The following is a 12,505-nucleotide window of genomic DNA, read 5'->3' on the forward strand; positions in this document are numbered from 1 at the left end:
CAGTCTCTGTCCCATCTCACTATATACTGAAGAGGCTAAGAAATGAGGCATTCAGATCCTTTCCTCACTCTGACCCTTCGTTCTGTTTACACATGGGCTGGCCAGATGTGAGAGAAATAAAACAAACATTTGCAGCTGTTGAGGGGGAGGTGGGGAGGGTGGAACCCTTGAGGTTTCCAAGTTTTGATCTGACACATCAGAACACATTGGATTTTTACTGCTGGCTTAGAGTTTACTGCCTTTAACTCCCTCTACAAAGCCTGGAGGTTGTCACTTCGTGTTGAAGCTTGTGCTGATTGACGCTGAGGGCTTCTGGAGCTAACTTCAGCCATCACCAGGAGGTCCAGGTGACCAAGGCAGCTACTGCTCCATGACAAGTTTGGGGATTCCTCCATCCGCATCCTCTGCATTCCTTGATGCCAGGTCTGTGGTTCTCCCTGGCAGGCAGAGACCAGGAGGGGCTTTGTTTGAGAGACAGTGTGTTCTAGTGAGCGGAGCATGGGCTTCAGGGTTATGTAAGACTAAGTTTTAATCCTGGCCCAGCCATTCACTTGTCATGTGATTTGGAATTAGTTGTCTTAAGTCCAAGCCTTATTATCCTGCTTTTCCTTAAGCTAGGAATACTAATATTTTTTAAAGTGAAAGGATTTAGTGACATACTGTATTTGAAACTTATGGTATGTAGGAGTGTCCGGTATATCATCTATGACTATTATTTCCAGAGAAGCCTATATGAATGATATAGTTACTAATTTGTGAGGATCTAGAGGACAGCATTAGGTCCTTACCCTTATGCTATTTCTAGGGGCTGCAAAATGTGATGACTTATTGTTACTATTAATAATAATTATCAATGATCAATAATAGTCTATTCTATTTGTATGTTTTTAAAATTCTTCAAGGCACTTTTTCCCATTTTATTGTGAAAAATTTTAAATCTGTAGCAAAGATGAGAAAATTTTTTAACACCCATAGACCCACTTTTTAGACTCTACCATTAACATTTTACAGAACTTGCTTTATTATTTATCCATTCCTTTATCCATCCACCAACCCACATTTTACATATTTCAAAGTAATTTACAGGCAACAGTACACTTCTTAAATTCTTCAGCATTTGCTGGAGATCAATATTTGTTGACTGTTTAAAAATATATATTTCTATACAATGAAATGAATAGTTTTTATTATACAGTCACTAAATTTTGACAAATGAGTACATCTGTGCCTCCTGAACCCCTATTAGGATATATAACATCTTAACATGCAAGATTTTCTCATATCCCATTGGAGTCAATCACAGTCTTCCCCAACTAGGAGAAAACTCTGTTCTGATATTTTTCACCATGGATTAGTTTGACCTGTTCTAGAATTTCATACTAATGGAATAATATATAGTACTGTATGTACTTGTCTGTATAAGTCTAATTTCACTCAATGCAATGTTTTCAATTACTCATTCTCATTACTGGATGTATTGGCAGTTTGTTCATTCCCACTATAAAGCTACCTTTAGTAAGTGATGTGCATACCTCTTTGAAAATACTGAGTTGGTAAAAAACAAAAAGCTTGTATATGTGTGTGTAAAAGGTGAAAATCTGAAAGGATAATCACCAACCCACACATAGCCTTTACCTCTGAGACACACAATTGAAGCAAGAGGAAGAAATGGGGAATTTTATTCTTGAATGTAGACATTTTCATATTGGATGAAATTTTCACACATATATAGAGGTTTAAAAGGGGCTTCCCAGGCGATGCTAGAGGTAAAAAACCCACCTGCCAACACAGGAAACATAAGAGATGCAAGCACGATCTCTGTGTCAGGAAGATCCCCTGGAGGAGGACATGGCAACCCACTCCAGTATTCTTGCTTGGAGAATCCTATGGACAGAGGTGCCTGGCAGACTATAGTCTACAGGGTCACAAAGAGTCGGACACTACCGAAGCGACTGAATTTCAGGCACCCACGCACACAGAGATTAAAAATATAGAACAAGTATTTTTAAAACAAAACAACAAGGGAACTAAGCTCCTTGCGGGATGGGAAGAGGTTGAGGGATGTGCATCTGGGCTCTCCCTCTGCCATACCTCCATATTCACTTCTGTATTCACTCCCTCTGTATTCACCTCCATACCCCTGGGGTGAATAGAGCCTCAAAAATGGGTAGAGATGGTAAGATCTGGATGAGAAGTATACTTAGTGAAAAGGTGCATCTGAGCCATAAAATATGGACAGGTTTTGAGGGGAAAGAAAGGTATAAAGCATAATTAAGATGGTTGAAAGAAAGAATTCTGAAAGAAGGCCACTAGGATTGGAAAAGCCCAGCAAGTAGAACCATAGAACCCTCCTGTAAGTGGCTTTAAGGAACATTAAGGGCGTCCTCTATTTTGAAAGGTTAATGCGGCCCTACTTAAGAAAATGACAAGTAACCTCATTTAATCATTGAACTTTAGAGCCAATGTCAGAGATCTTGGAGATCATCAAAACTCCTTAAGGGCTGGTCCATGTCTGTGTTTCCTGTAAACAATGACAGCTACAGTGCGTACGTGCATGCTCAATCGTGTCTAACGCTTTTTGACCCCACGGACAGTAGCCCTCTGTCCATGGAATTATCCAGGCAAGAATACTGGAGTGGGTTGCCATTTCCTTCTCCAGGGAATCTTCCTGACCCAGAGAATCAACCTGCACCTCTTGTGTCTCCTACATTTGCAGGTGAATTCCAGGTGGCACTAGTGGTAAAGAACTTGCCTACCAATGCATGAGATGTAAGAGATGCAGGTTCGATCCCTGGGTCAGGAAGATCCCTTGAAGGAGGACACAGCAATCCACTCCAGTGGCCTGGAGAATCCCATGGACCGAGGAGCCTGGCGGGCTATAGTCCATAGGGTCGCAAAGAGTCAGACACGATTGAAGTGACTTAGCATGCATGCACCTGGGAAGCCTGTACTTAGGTGCTATTTAGTGGAAGAGTGACTCCAATCCTGGCTCCCATTTTACAGATATGGAAACTGAGACATAAACTGACGCTTGCTCAGAAGAGCACCTACCTTACCCAGAGGATCATAGCCAAGCATTACCGGTATTCCCAGAGATACCACCATAAGTTCAGTTCAGTTCAGTCGCTCAATCGTGTCTGACTCTATGACCCCACGGACTGCAGCACACCAGGCCTCCCTGTCCATCACCAACTCCCAGAGCTTGCTCAAACTCATGTCCACTGATTCGGTGATGCTATCCAACCATCTCATCCTCTGTCATCCCCGTCTCCTTTGATCTTTCCCAGCATCAGGGTCTTTTCCAATGAGTCAGTTCTTTGCATCAGGTGGCCAAAGTATTGGAGTTTCAGCTTCAGCATCAGTTCTTCCAATGAATATTCAGGACCGATTTCCTTTAGGATTCACTGGTTTGATCTTCCCGCAGGCCAAGGGACTCTCAAGAGTCTTCCCCAACACCATAGTTCAAAAGCATCAATTCATTGGTGCTCAGCTTTCTTTACAGTCCAAATCTCACATCCATACATGACTACTGGAAAAACCATAGCCTTGATTAGATGGAACTTTGTCATCAAAGTAATGTCTCTGCTTTTTAATATGTTGTCTAGGCTGTTCATAACTTTTCTTCCAAGGAGCAAGTGTCTTTTAATTTCATGGCTGCAGTCACCATCTGCAGTGATTCTGGAGCCCAAGAAAATAAAGTCTGTCATTATTTCCATTGTTTCCCCATCTATTTGCCATGAAGTGATGGTACTGGATGCCATGATCTTAGTTTTTTTAATGTTGAGTTTTAAGCCAGCTTTTTCACTCTCTCCTTTCACTTTCATCAAGAGGTTCTTTAGTGTCTCTTTGCTTTCTGCCATAAGGGTGGTGTCATCTGCATATCTGAGGTTATTGATATTTCTCCTGGCAATCTTGGTTCCAGCTTGTGCTTCATCCATCCTAACATTTTGTGTGATGTACTCTGCATATAAGTTAAATAAGCAGGGTGACAATATAGAGCCTTGATATATTCCTTTCCCATTTGGAACCAGACTGTTGTTCCATATCCGGTTCTATCTGTTGCTTCTTGACCTGCATGCATATTTCTCAGGAGGCAGGTAAGGTGGTGTGGTATTCCCATCCCTTTAAGAATTTTCCACAGTTTGTTGTGATCCATGCAGTCAAAGGCTTTGGTGCAGTCAATAAAGCAGAAGTAGGTGTTTTTCTGGAACTCTCTTGCTTTTTCTGTGATCCAATGGATCTTGGCAATTTGATCCCTGATTCTTCTACCTTTTCTAAATCCAGCTTGAATATATGGAAGTTCTTGGTTCGTGTACTGTTGAACCACCATAAGAGATAGCTTCAAATTATATTTGAGAGATCTAGGTTAAATATAAGGAAGACTTTCTTGGAAGAGAGGGTTGTGAAACCTCTGTTTCTTAGAAATCTTTAATAATTTAAGAGTCTCCCATGTTGAAAGTGTTTAAATGTGGCAATACATGCTGGGCTAGAAGACCTCTCATTTCCTCCCAATTAAAAAACAAAACAAAACAAACAAAAAAATGACTTGGATACCTTCTTGCAAGTCTGACCCCTAGTGGTCATCATCTTTGTGTTGCGCCAAAGGGAGAAAAGGCCAAGAAAATGAGGAAAACCCAGACTTTGTTTTGGGAATTGCTAATTGGCACCCCACTCCAGTACTCTTGCCTGGAAAATCCCATGGACGGAGGAGCCTGGTAGGCTGCAGACCCATGGGGTCGCTAAGAGTCGGACACGACTGAGTGACTTCACTTTCACTTTTCCCTTTCATGCACTGGAGAAGGAAATGGCAGCCCACTCCAGTGTTCTTGCCTGGAGAATCCCAGTGACAGTGGAGCCTGGTGGGTTGCTGTCTATGGGGTCGCACAGAGTCAGACACGACTGAAGTGACTTAGCAGCAGCAATGGAAATTGGGGTGTTCCCAGGTGGCACAGTACTAAAGAATCTACTTGCCAATATAGGAGACATGGCTTCGATTTCTGGGTTGGGAAGATCCCCTAGAGAAGGAAATGGCAACCCACTCCAGTATTCTTGCCTGGAGAATTCCATGGACAGAGGAGGCTGTTAGGCTACAGTCCATGGGGTTGCAAAAGAATGGGACATGACTTAGCAACTAAACAACAACAAACAAAATGAAGCTTAGAAATGTCCTAGTCAAATTATCTAATGAATTAAATTAAACCACATGAATAGAAATGACTTCCACCATGAGTGACTGTGTAGTAAAGCTTGAAGTAGAGCCCAGGACTTTTTGCTGGTACTCAAGATTCAGGATCCAATTCCTACATCTTCTAGAGTTTCGCCTTCCGTGAACCTGGAAGCTGGACTCTGGCTGGATAGTTGGGTTTCAAATATACCTACGGCTCTATTCACTAGCGATTCAAGAGAAGCTATTTTCTTAAACTAGCAGAGTGTAGAGAAATAATCTGTTCTGAGCACTGTGTCATGGAGAGATGACCTCAGACAAACTGCTGCCCTCTCTGAGTCCTAGTTTATTCAGACAGAGGTGACCTGTGTGATCACTGAGGGCTGTTCTGGAGCAAATGGTTAAGGTTTTCAAGCATATGGTGTATCTTGGCACAGTGAAGTGGAAGTGAAAGTTGCTCAGTTGTGTCTGACTCTTTGAAAACCCATGGACTATACAGTCCATGGAATTCTCCAGGCCAGAGTAGTGGAGTGGGTAGCCTTTCCCTTCTTCAGGGGATCTTCCCAACCCAGGAATCAAACCAGGGTCTCCTGCATTGCAGGCAGAGTCTTTACCAACTGAGCTATCAGGGAAGCCCATCTTGGCTCAGAGTTTCTCCCAAATGGTGGCATTGTTACCATTACAAAAGCACTCCTCCCTTTCGGAAAAGTCATCGCTATTCTGGGATCTTCAGAATCCTGTAGGAGGGGGATTCACAGGGAGATCTATGAGCTTTCTAAAGATAAGTGCAGTTGTTAATGGATCTGTGCATTTTCTTGGAGAAGGAAAAAAAAAAAAAAAACCTTGCAGAAAAACCTCCTTAGATGTCATTAGAAGGGTCTGAGACCACCTCACAATCTATATAAATCCTTGAGTTAACCTTGGAATGAGGTTTCCAAGAAAGTGAAGGACACGAGCTCTCTTTTCATAAAGTTAGACTTAGTGTCTCTTTAGCCACTTGTTGACATAGCTGCTGCTGCCGCCGCTAAGTCGCTTCAGTCGTGTCCGACTCTGTGCGACCCCAACGATGGCAGCCCACCAGGCTCCCCCGTCCCTGGGATTCTCCAGTCATGAACACTGGAGTGGGTTACCATTTCCTTCTCCAGGGCATGAAAGTGAAAAGTGAAAGTGAAGTCGCTTAGTCGTGTCCGACTCTTGGCGACTCCATGGCCTGCAGCCTAGCAGGCTCCTCTGTCCATGGGATTTTCCAGGCAAGAGTACTGGAGTGGGGTGCCATTGTCTTCTCCATGTTGACATAGAGACAGCAGGTATACACTGCTTGTGCATTCATGGTCCAGGAATTCAGTCCTCATTCTCTCCTTCTCTTTCATTTTGAGGAGCACTCATTAGTCACTAGATGTAACTCCACTTCACTGACAGAAGCCCTTCATTCCCTTTGTAAAGCCTTCTGACAGATGCCCATAGCACACTAAGTATTTCTAGCTATGAGGCTGCCCTCTTGTCCTGTGTTCTTACCAGGGGTCAACTGATTTTTTTCACAAAGCTTATTTATGCCAAGTGCATTAGTTAATATATTACTTAAATTTTATACAAACAAATAAAGTATGAATGTGAAAATAAGAGATTATTTCAATGAAAATTAAATTATTTGCTTTGGAAAGGCTTAAAGGAGATAAGTTGCTAAAAAAATACTCTACAATTAGTTTGTGGATGAAACAACTGTAAAAGATGACAAAAATTAAAATCTAGAAGAATTCTTCAAGTTTTTATAAAGACTTGCTTCGTTAAGACAAATAAAACAAAAGCAAGCAAAATAAAAACAAAAACTGGAAACTGGAAATGATGGAGAATAGGTTATGGCAATGGGTTAGTCAAGAAAAACTGAGAAGGAACTCCAGAATTGGAAAATGCGTGCTTAAAGAAAGGACTTGGCATACTGACTGGCAAATCAATGTCTTGTATTAAAATATAAGTATTCCGATGATTCCCAGCTTTAACCACCTTTTCTGATAATCTGACATAGGTGACAGTGTGTTTCTTTAGTATTAAGATGAAACTATCCAAGTGAGGTCCAAGAGAACTGGCTTGCTTATGTCTTCTGAGTACTAATGTCTTGAAGTTTTGGCCTTTTTAAACTTCCCATAAAATCTCTTTTTATTCCTGTAAATCTATTTCTTTTTTTACATTTTTTTATTTTATATTGGAGTATAACTGAGTAACAACATTGTGATAGTTTCAGGTGCACAGCAAAGTGACTCAACAATACGTATGTGCATATCTGTTCTCTCCCCAAACTCCCTTCCCATTCAGGCTGCCTCATAACCTTAAGCAGAACCCCTTGGGCTATACAGTAGGTCCTTGTTCGTTTTCCATTTTATTTATTTTTAATTTTGGGGGGTTTCTTTCCTAGGTTTTTTTTTTATTAATATTTATTTATTTGGCTGTATCAGGTCTTAGTTGCAGCACACAGGATCTTCATTGCATCATGTGGGATCTTTCTTTTTTAAACTTTTTATTTTGTATTGGGGTATAGCTGATTAACAATGTTGTGATATTTTCAGGTGAACAGGGGAGGGACTCAGCCATACATGTACTGTATCCATTTACCCACAAACTCCCCTCCTATCCAGTATCCAGGCTGCCACATAACATTGAGCAGATTTCCATGTGTTATACAGTAGGTCCTTGTTAGTTATCCGTGTTAAATATAGCAGAGTATACCTGCCTGTCCCAAACTCCCTAACTATCCCTTCCCTTCATCCTTCCCCTCTGGTAATCATAAATTCGTTCTCTAAGTCTGTGAGTCTCTTTCTGTTTTGTAATAAGTAAGGTATTCAGTTGTAACATTTATTTTTATATTCCACATGTAAGGGATGTCACATGATATTTCTCCTTCTCTGTATTCCTTTAAGTCTATTTCTTGCAAGCACTTATTATAGACCTTTCCCCCAGAATGCGAGCACCAAGCATTCAGCATTCAAAACTTCTATTAAATTAATGTTTGTTCACCTTAGCAAATCGGCCGTATTCACTCAAAATCTGGAAACATATTCAGTGTTCATTGTGTTAAGATTTCAACAATGCAGGTCACGTGTAGTCACTATCAACATTACACTCTTCCTTTACAGAGTTTATTAGCCACAAATGTGGGTATGCCTTCTGCTTAGCCTTGCCTTGTGAGGAATGCATGCTATAGAAACATTATACCTGATAGGAGAAAAATGAACTGTGCGAAGATATTCATTACACCATTGTATATTAAAAAAATATCAAAACCTGCTTAAATTATTTTGTAAAGGAGTAATCATTTTATTATGATATTTTGGTCAAATATCATGTGGTAGTTATTACTGACTGTATAGTCATGAAAATGGTAATTATGAAGAATTTTGGTCATAATTATTGAAAAAACATTTGTGATAGTAAATTAAGTGAAGAAACAAAAATGCAAAATGGAATGAACCTCATGATTACAAATGTAATAAATGTATATATGAAATTGATAATATGGGGAAGAGTTAGGATTTTTACCTTTTGCTTGTTTTCACTTGTTTCATTCTTTCGATGATTAGAAAAATCCCACATTATGCAACTATTCACCAGTTTTTCAACCTTGGTGTCCTGGGAGGCCTTGAGATGTCTGAGGTTTGATGTAGAGCTGCCCAGAACCACAGAATTACCCCCCAGAGGAGTGAGGATTAGGCAAGAACTCCCTGAATTATGGATGGAATGGGCTGGAAAGTACCTTTGAGGTCATACTAGTCCAATGCCCTCATTCTACAAATAACATTTATTATAGCACTTACTAGCAGTTTGACCTATACAAGTTACTTACCTGCTTTATACCTTGGTTTCCTCACCTGCAAAATGGAATAATAAAAGTCCCTATGCCCACTGTTTGCTATAAGGCTTAAATGATAAGAATATAGTGCATGGCACAGAGTCAGCCCTCAATCAATGTTAGTTATCAGTATAACAAAAGTTAGTGGTTGAGTTGAGGCCAGAATTCAGGTTTCCTGACTCCTTCATTGAGGTTATTTCTATCACACTAAACCACAGACTTTTCATCCTAGTCCAGGCTGCAATCCTTTGCTTTGCTGTGTACTGGGTAAGAAAAAACCACTTGCAGTAACACTGAGGATGTTATGATTTGACTTAACTCTTGTTTATCAGGTAACTAACAGCGTACACTGCAGTCAGGACTACATATGAAAATTGTCTGAGATATCATACTGAACTGAACTGAAAATATGCCTTAAAGAAGACAGAACTCAGCTCAAGTCCTGTGGTGATTTATGTCCTGCTTGATTTCTTGATCCTCTCTTGCTTTTATGAGCCTTGGTTTTTGTATTGGCAAATGAGGATTAATAGGTATAATCCCACCCATGCATCTGTGGTGTGAGTTGTCATATGTGAAAGGGCTCTGTAAAATGTAAAGCGGAATACAATTCAAAGTGGTGATTTTGTTTTTTAAAATTGTTTTATTTTAAAAGCATCTATATAGTACATTCTATATGCTGGGCGTTATTCCAAAAAGACTTTAAAAGAATTAATTGAATAAATCTTCATAGCAGTCCTATAAATTAGGTATGATTGTCCTACTCAGGGAGGTGCAAGAGATTAAGGAATTCGCTCTGTATCACAGAGCTGGTAAGGGGTGGTGCTGAGATTGAATTTAGGACTTTATAGTCTAACCACAGAGTCCATGCATAGTTCTCATGCTGCTTTTTTATCATTGAGTGTGCCTTGGCCTAAACATAAAGAAACATAGTTTCTAGAGTCTGTTCCCCTTCCTTACAAGGTTCAATTCTATATAGTCTGGTCCAATGCAATGCAATCCAAAGCAGTCTCTTTCTATTGAACCCAATTCTATTCATTTCAAGGAATTTCAGCTCAAGAAGTACTCTTTTGAGAATTGAACTTATGCCCACAGTCACTGCCTTAAGCAGTGTGAGCATTAACAGAGAGGAGTAGGACCCAAGACACTTGGGTATTGATGATGGTAAAATATAGGGTGAATAAGTCAGTCTCCAGGAAGAATGTCAAATCTAGAACCGTGAGGGTCAGAATAAAGGTGCTTTGTAAATTCTCACCTTTCCACTGCTCATTAAATAAAAAGTGGTGCAGCCATGGGGGAGATAGGGGACTTTTGTGACCACAGAGTCTGGGTAAGAGACAAATTGGAAAAATAGGTACCCAGGACTCCTGAAAAGTAAATGATCTTTGGTTTATGTGTTCTACACTGGGACCATTGCTCTCTGTCTAGTTCCGGACTATGTGGCCAGTAGTCTCTATGATAAGCTAAGATGGAAGTCATCTCAGTGGCCTGATTTCTTATTTCTCCTCTTCCACTAAGCGTTCTGAAGGAAACCTGTCTATTGATGGGATTTTCTACCTTTTAACCATTAGAAGAGACAGTCCATGTAAAAACATCTTGCATGATGTCTGGCATAGCTGGTGCTCATAAAGTAATAAATATTACCACTGTTATCCAAAAGCTTTGTCATCTGACCACTTTTTCATAATTCCTTTTGAGAGAGAGACTTTGAATGGCCCCACAGACCCGACTGCATATGACAATCATTTGTCTCTTATAGGGAGTTCTGTGTTTCTGTTCCGAGATGAGAAGTGGGACACACCAGACTGAGCATCACAGATCATGCTCCTGCTTGTCCAGTGGCCACGCTGCCCAGAATAGGAATATTCCCTATGGGTAAACTGTTCCCTTACACAACATTTTTGACGTTACACAATTAAAAAGGCTTGCACATTAAAATGTGAGGCATGTGTAAGTACCTCATAATTAACTGCTGTCTATTTAACCAGACAGCTCCAGCAAGTTAATTTGATGTCTGTTACGAGACTTAATAATTGTCAGTGATTTTTTAAAAACAATTTACTGGTATAATCATTAACTACCCCTAGATTATCTTGTCAAATTGATAATTAAATGCCTCAAAATTCATTACAGAGTCAGTGTATTAATAGGAATGTAATTAAGTAATGTTTGCTTATGTAATCTAGAGTTTATTATCTGTACACTTATTTATCTTTTCCAGACTTATCAGATCTTCCTAAGGACCTCTTCAGAATCAATAGAAAACCAAGAATCAATAAATGTCTTGTTAGATCCAAATGAGCAACTTAATTGAGAGACTGTGAAATAAACATGGATTCTTCATATCTGTGAAGAGGGAGGAGAGATTATTCCTATTACCTAGTAGTATTATTAGTTGGGAAAGCAGAATTCTTTTCATTGTTTCTTCTGTTTCCTTCTCAATCCTTCTTTCTTTCCCTCCTTTCCACCTCTCCATTCCTTTCCTCCCTCCCTGATTTTTTCCTTCTCTTTTTTCCTTTTTTCTCTTTTCTTTATTTCATCACAACATTTAAGTGCAGCCATTGTGTAAGACAGTGAGGTTATATATAAGGTATGATTCTAGTCTATCCTAGCCGAGGAGAGAAACCTGTAAAAAATTGCAGTGCAACAGTTAATGCTAGCCTGGAGGCATGAACAAAGTGCTAAGGAGCACAGAGGCAGGAACAACTAACCGTACTGGTAGTTAGGGAAAAGTTCTCAAAGTGGGTGACATTTGAGCTTGCCAGGATCAGGATGTAGGAGTTTCTCAGAGAGAAAAAGTGTGGGAGGGGCATTCCAGGTGGAGGGAATCACATCTGCAACAAAGGGCGTGGACCACTCTGGAATGAGATGAAAAGGGATGCATTTTTTAAATTAATTTTTACTGGAGTGTAGTTGATTTACATTGTTCTGTTACAGCAACACTGTAGAGCACAATGAATCACTTATACATATACATATACACACATCCATTTGTTTTAGGTGTACAGCAAAATGAATCACATACATATGTATACATGCTTTTAGATTCTTTTCTCATATATGTCATTACAAAGTATTGAGTAGAATTCCTTGACTGGTAAAGTAGGTTTGTATTAGTTTTGATCTGCCAAGTATCATGATCATAAGCTGTATTTTTCAAAGGATATCTTGGAGGATAGAGTAGCAATTTTGGTAGCTCTCAGTTACACAGTTACAATGTCCAGGGGCTTGCCCTAGGAGCCTCCAGTCCTCCAGACATGCATTCAGATTGCAGTCTGGGCCTCTGGCCTGCCGGTCCCTCCCACAGTCTCTCCTCCTGGTGATCATCATGTATGTTCAGGATTTTACAGGTTTCCTCAGATGTCTGCTCTATTGTCATTGTAAAAATACTCATATTACATTTCAGATCACATATTCAAATTTTGAGTTTGATGAATAACAACATGTTTCAGCCTGTGCCTCAAAAAAAAATTAAAAATCCATGGTTTAGTTTGGTTATTCCC

At 40.0% G+C, this 12,505-nt stretch overlaps 1 protein-coding gene across 1 annotated transcript in view; it reads left to right on the forward strand.

The window, feature by feature from the left end:
* Window positions 1-227: 227 nt before the first annotated feature.
* TPRG1 (tumor protein p63 regulated 1) overlaps window positions 228-12,505 on the forward strand; it is a 309,619-nt gene continuing 297,341 nt past the window's right edge. The window contains exon 1 of the mRNA XM_081536803.1: window positions 228-423. The gene's annotated coding sequence lies outside the window, so the exon portion shown is untranslated. The remainder of the gene's footprint in view (window positions 424-12,505) is intronic.

The sequence above is a fragment of the Giraffa tippelskirchi genome, chromosome 2 (genome assembly GCF_054371585.1).
Source record: "Giraffa tippelskirchi isolate mGirTip1 chromosome 2, T2T-mGirTip1v1.2.pri, whole genome shotgun sequence".
NCBI classification, from domain to species: Eukaryota; Metazoa; Chordata; class Mammalia; order Artiodactyla; family Giraffidae; genus Giraffa; species Giraffa tippelskirchi.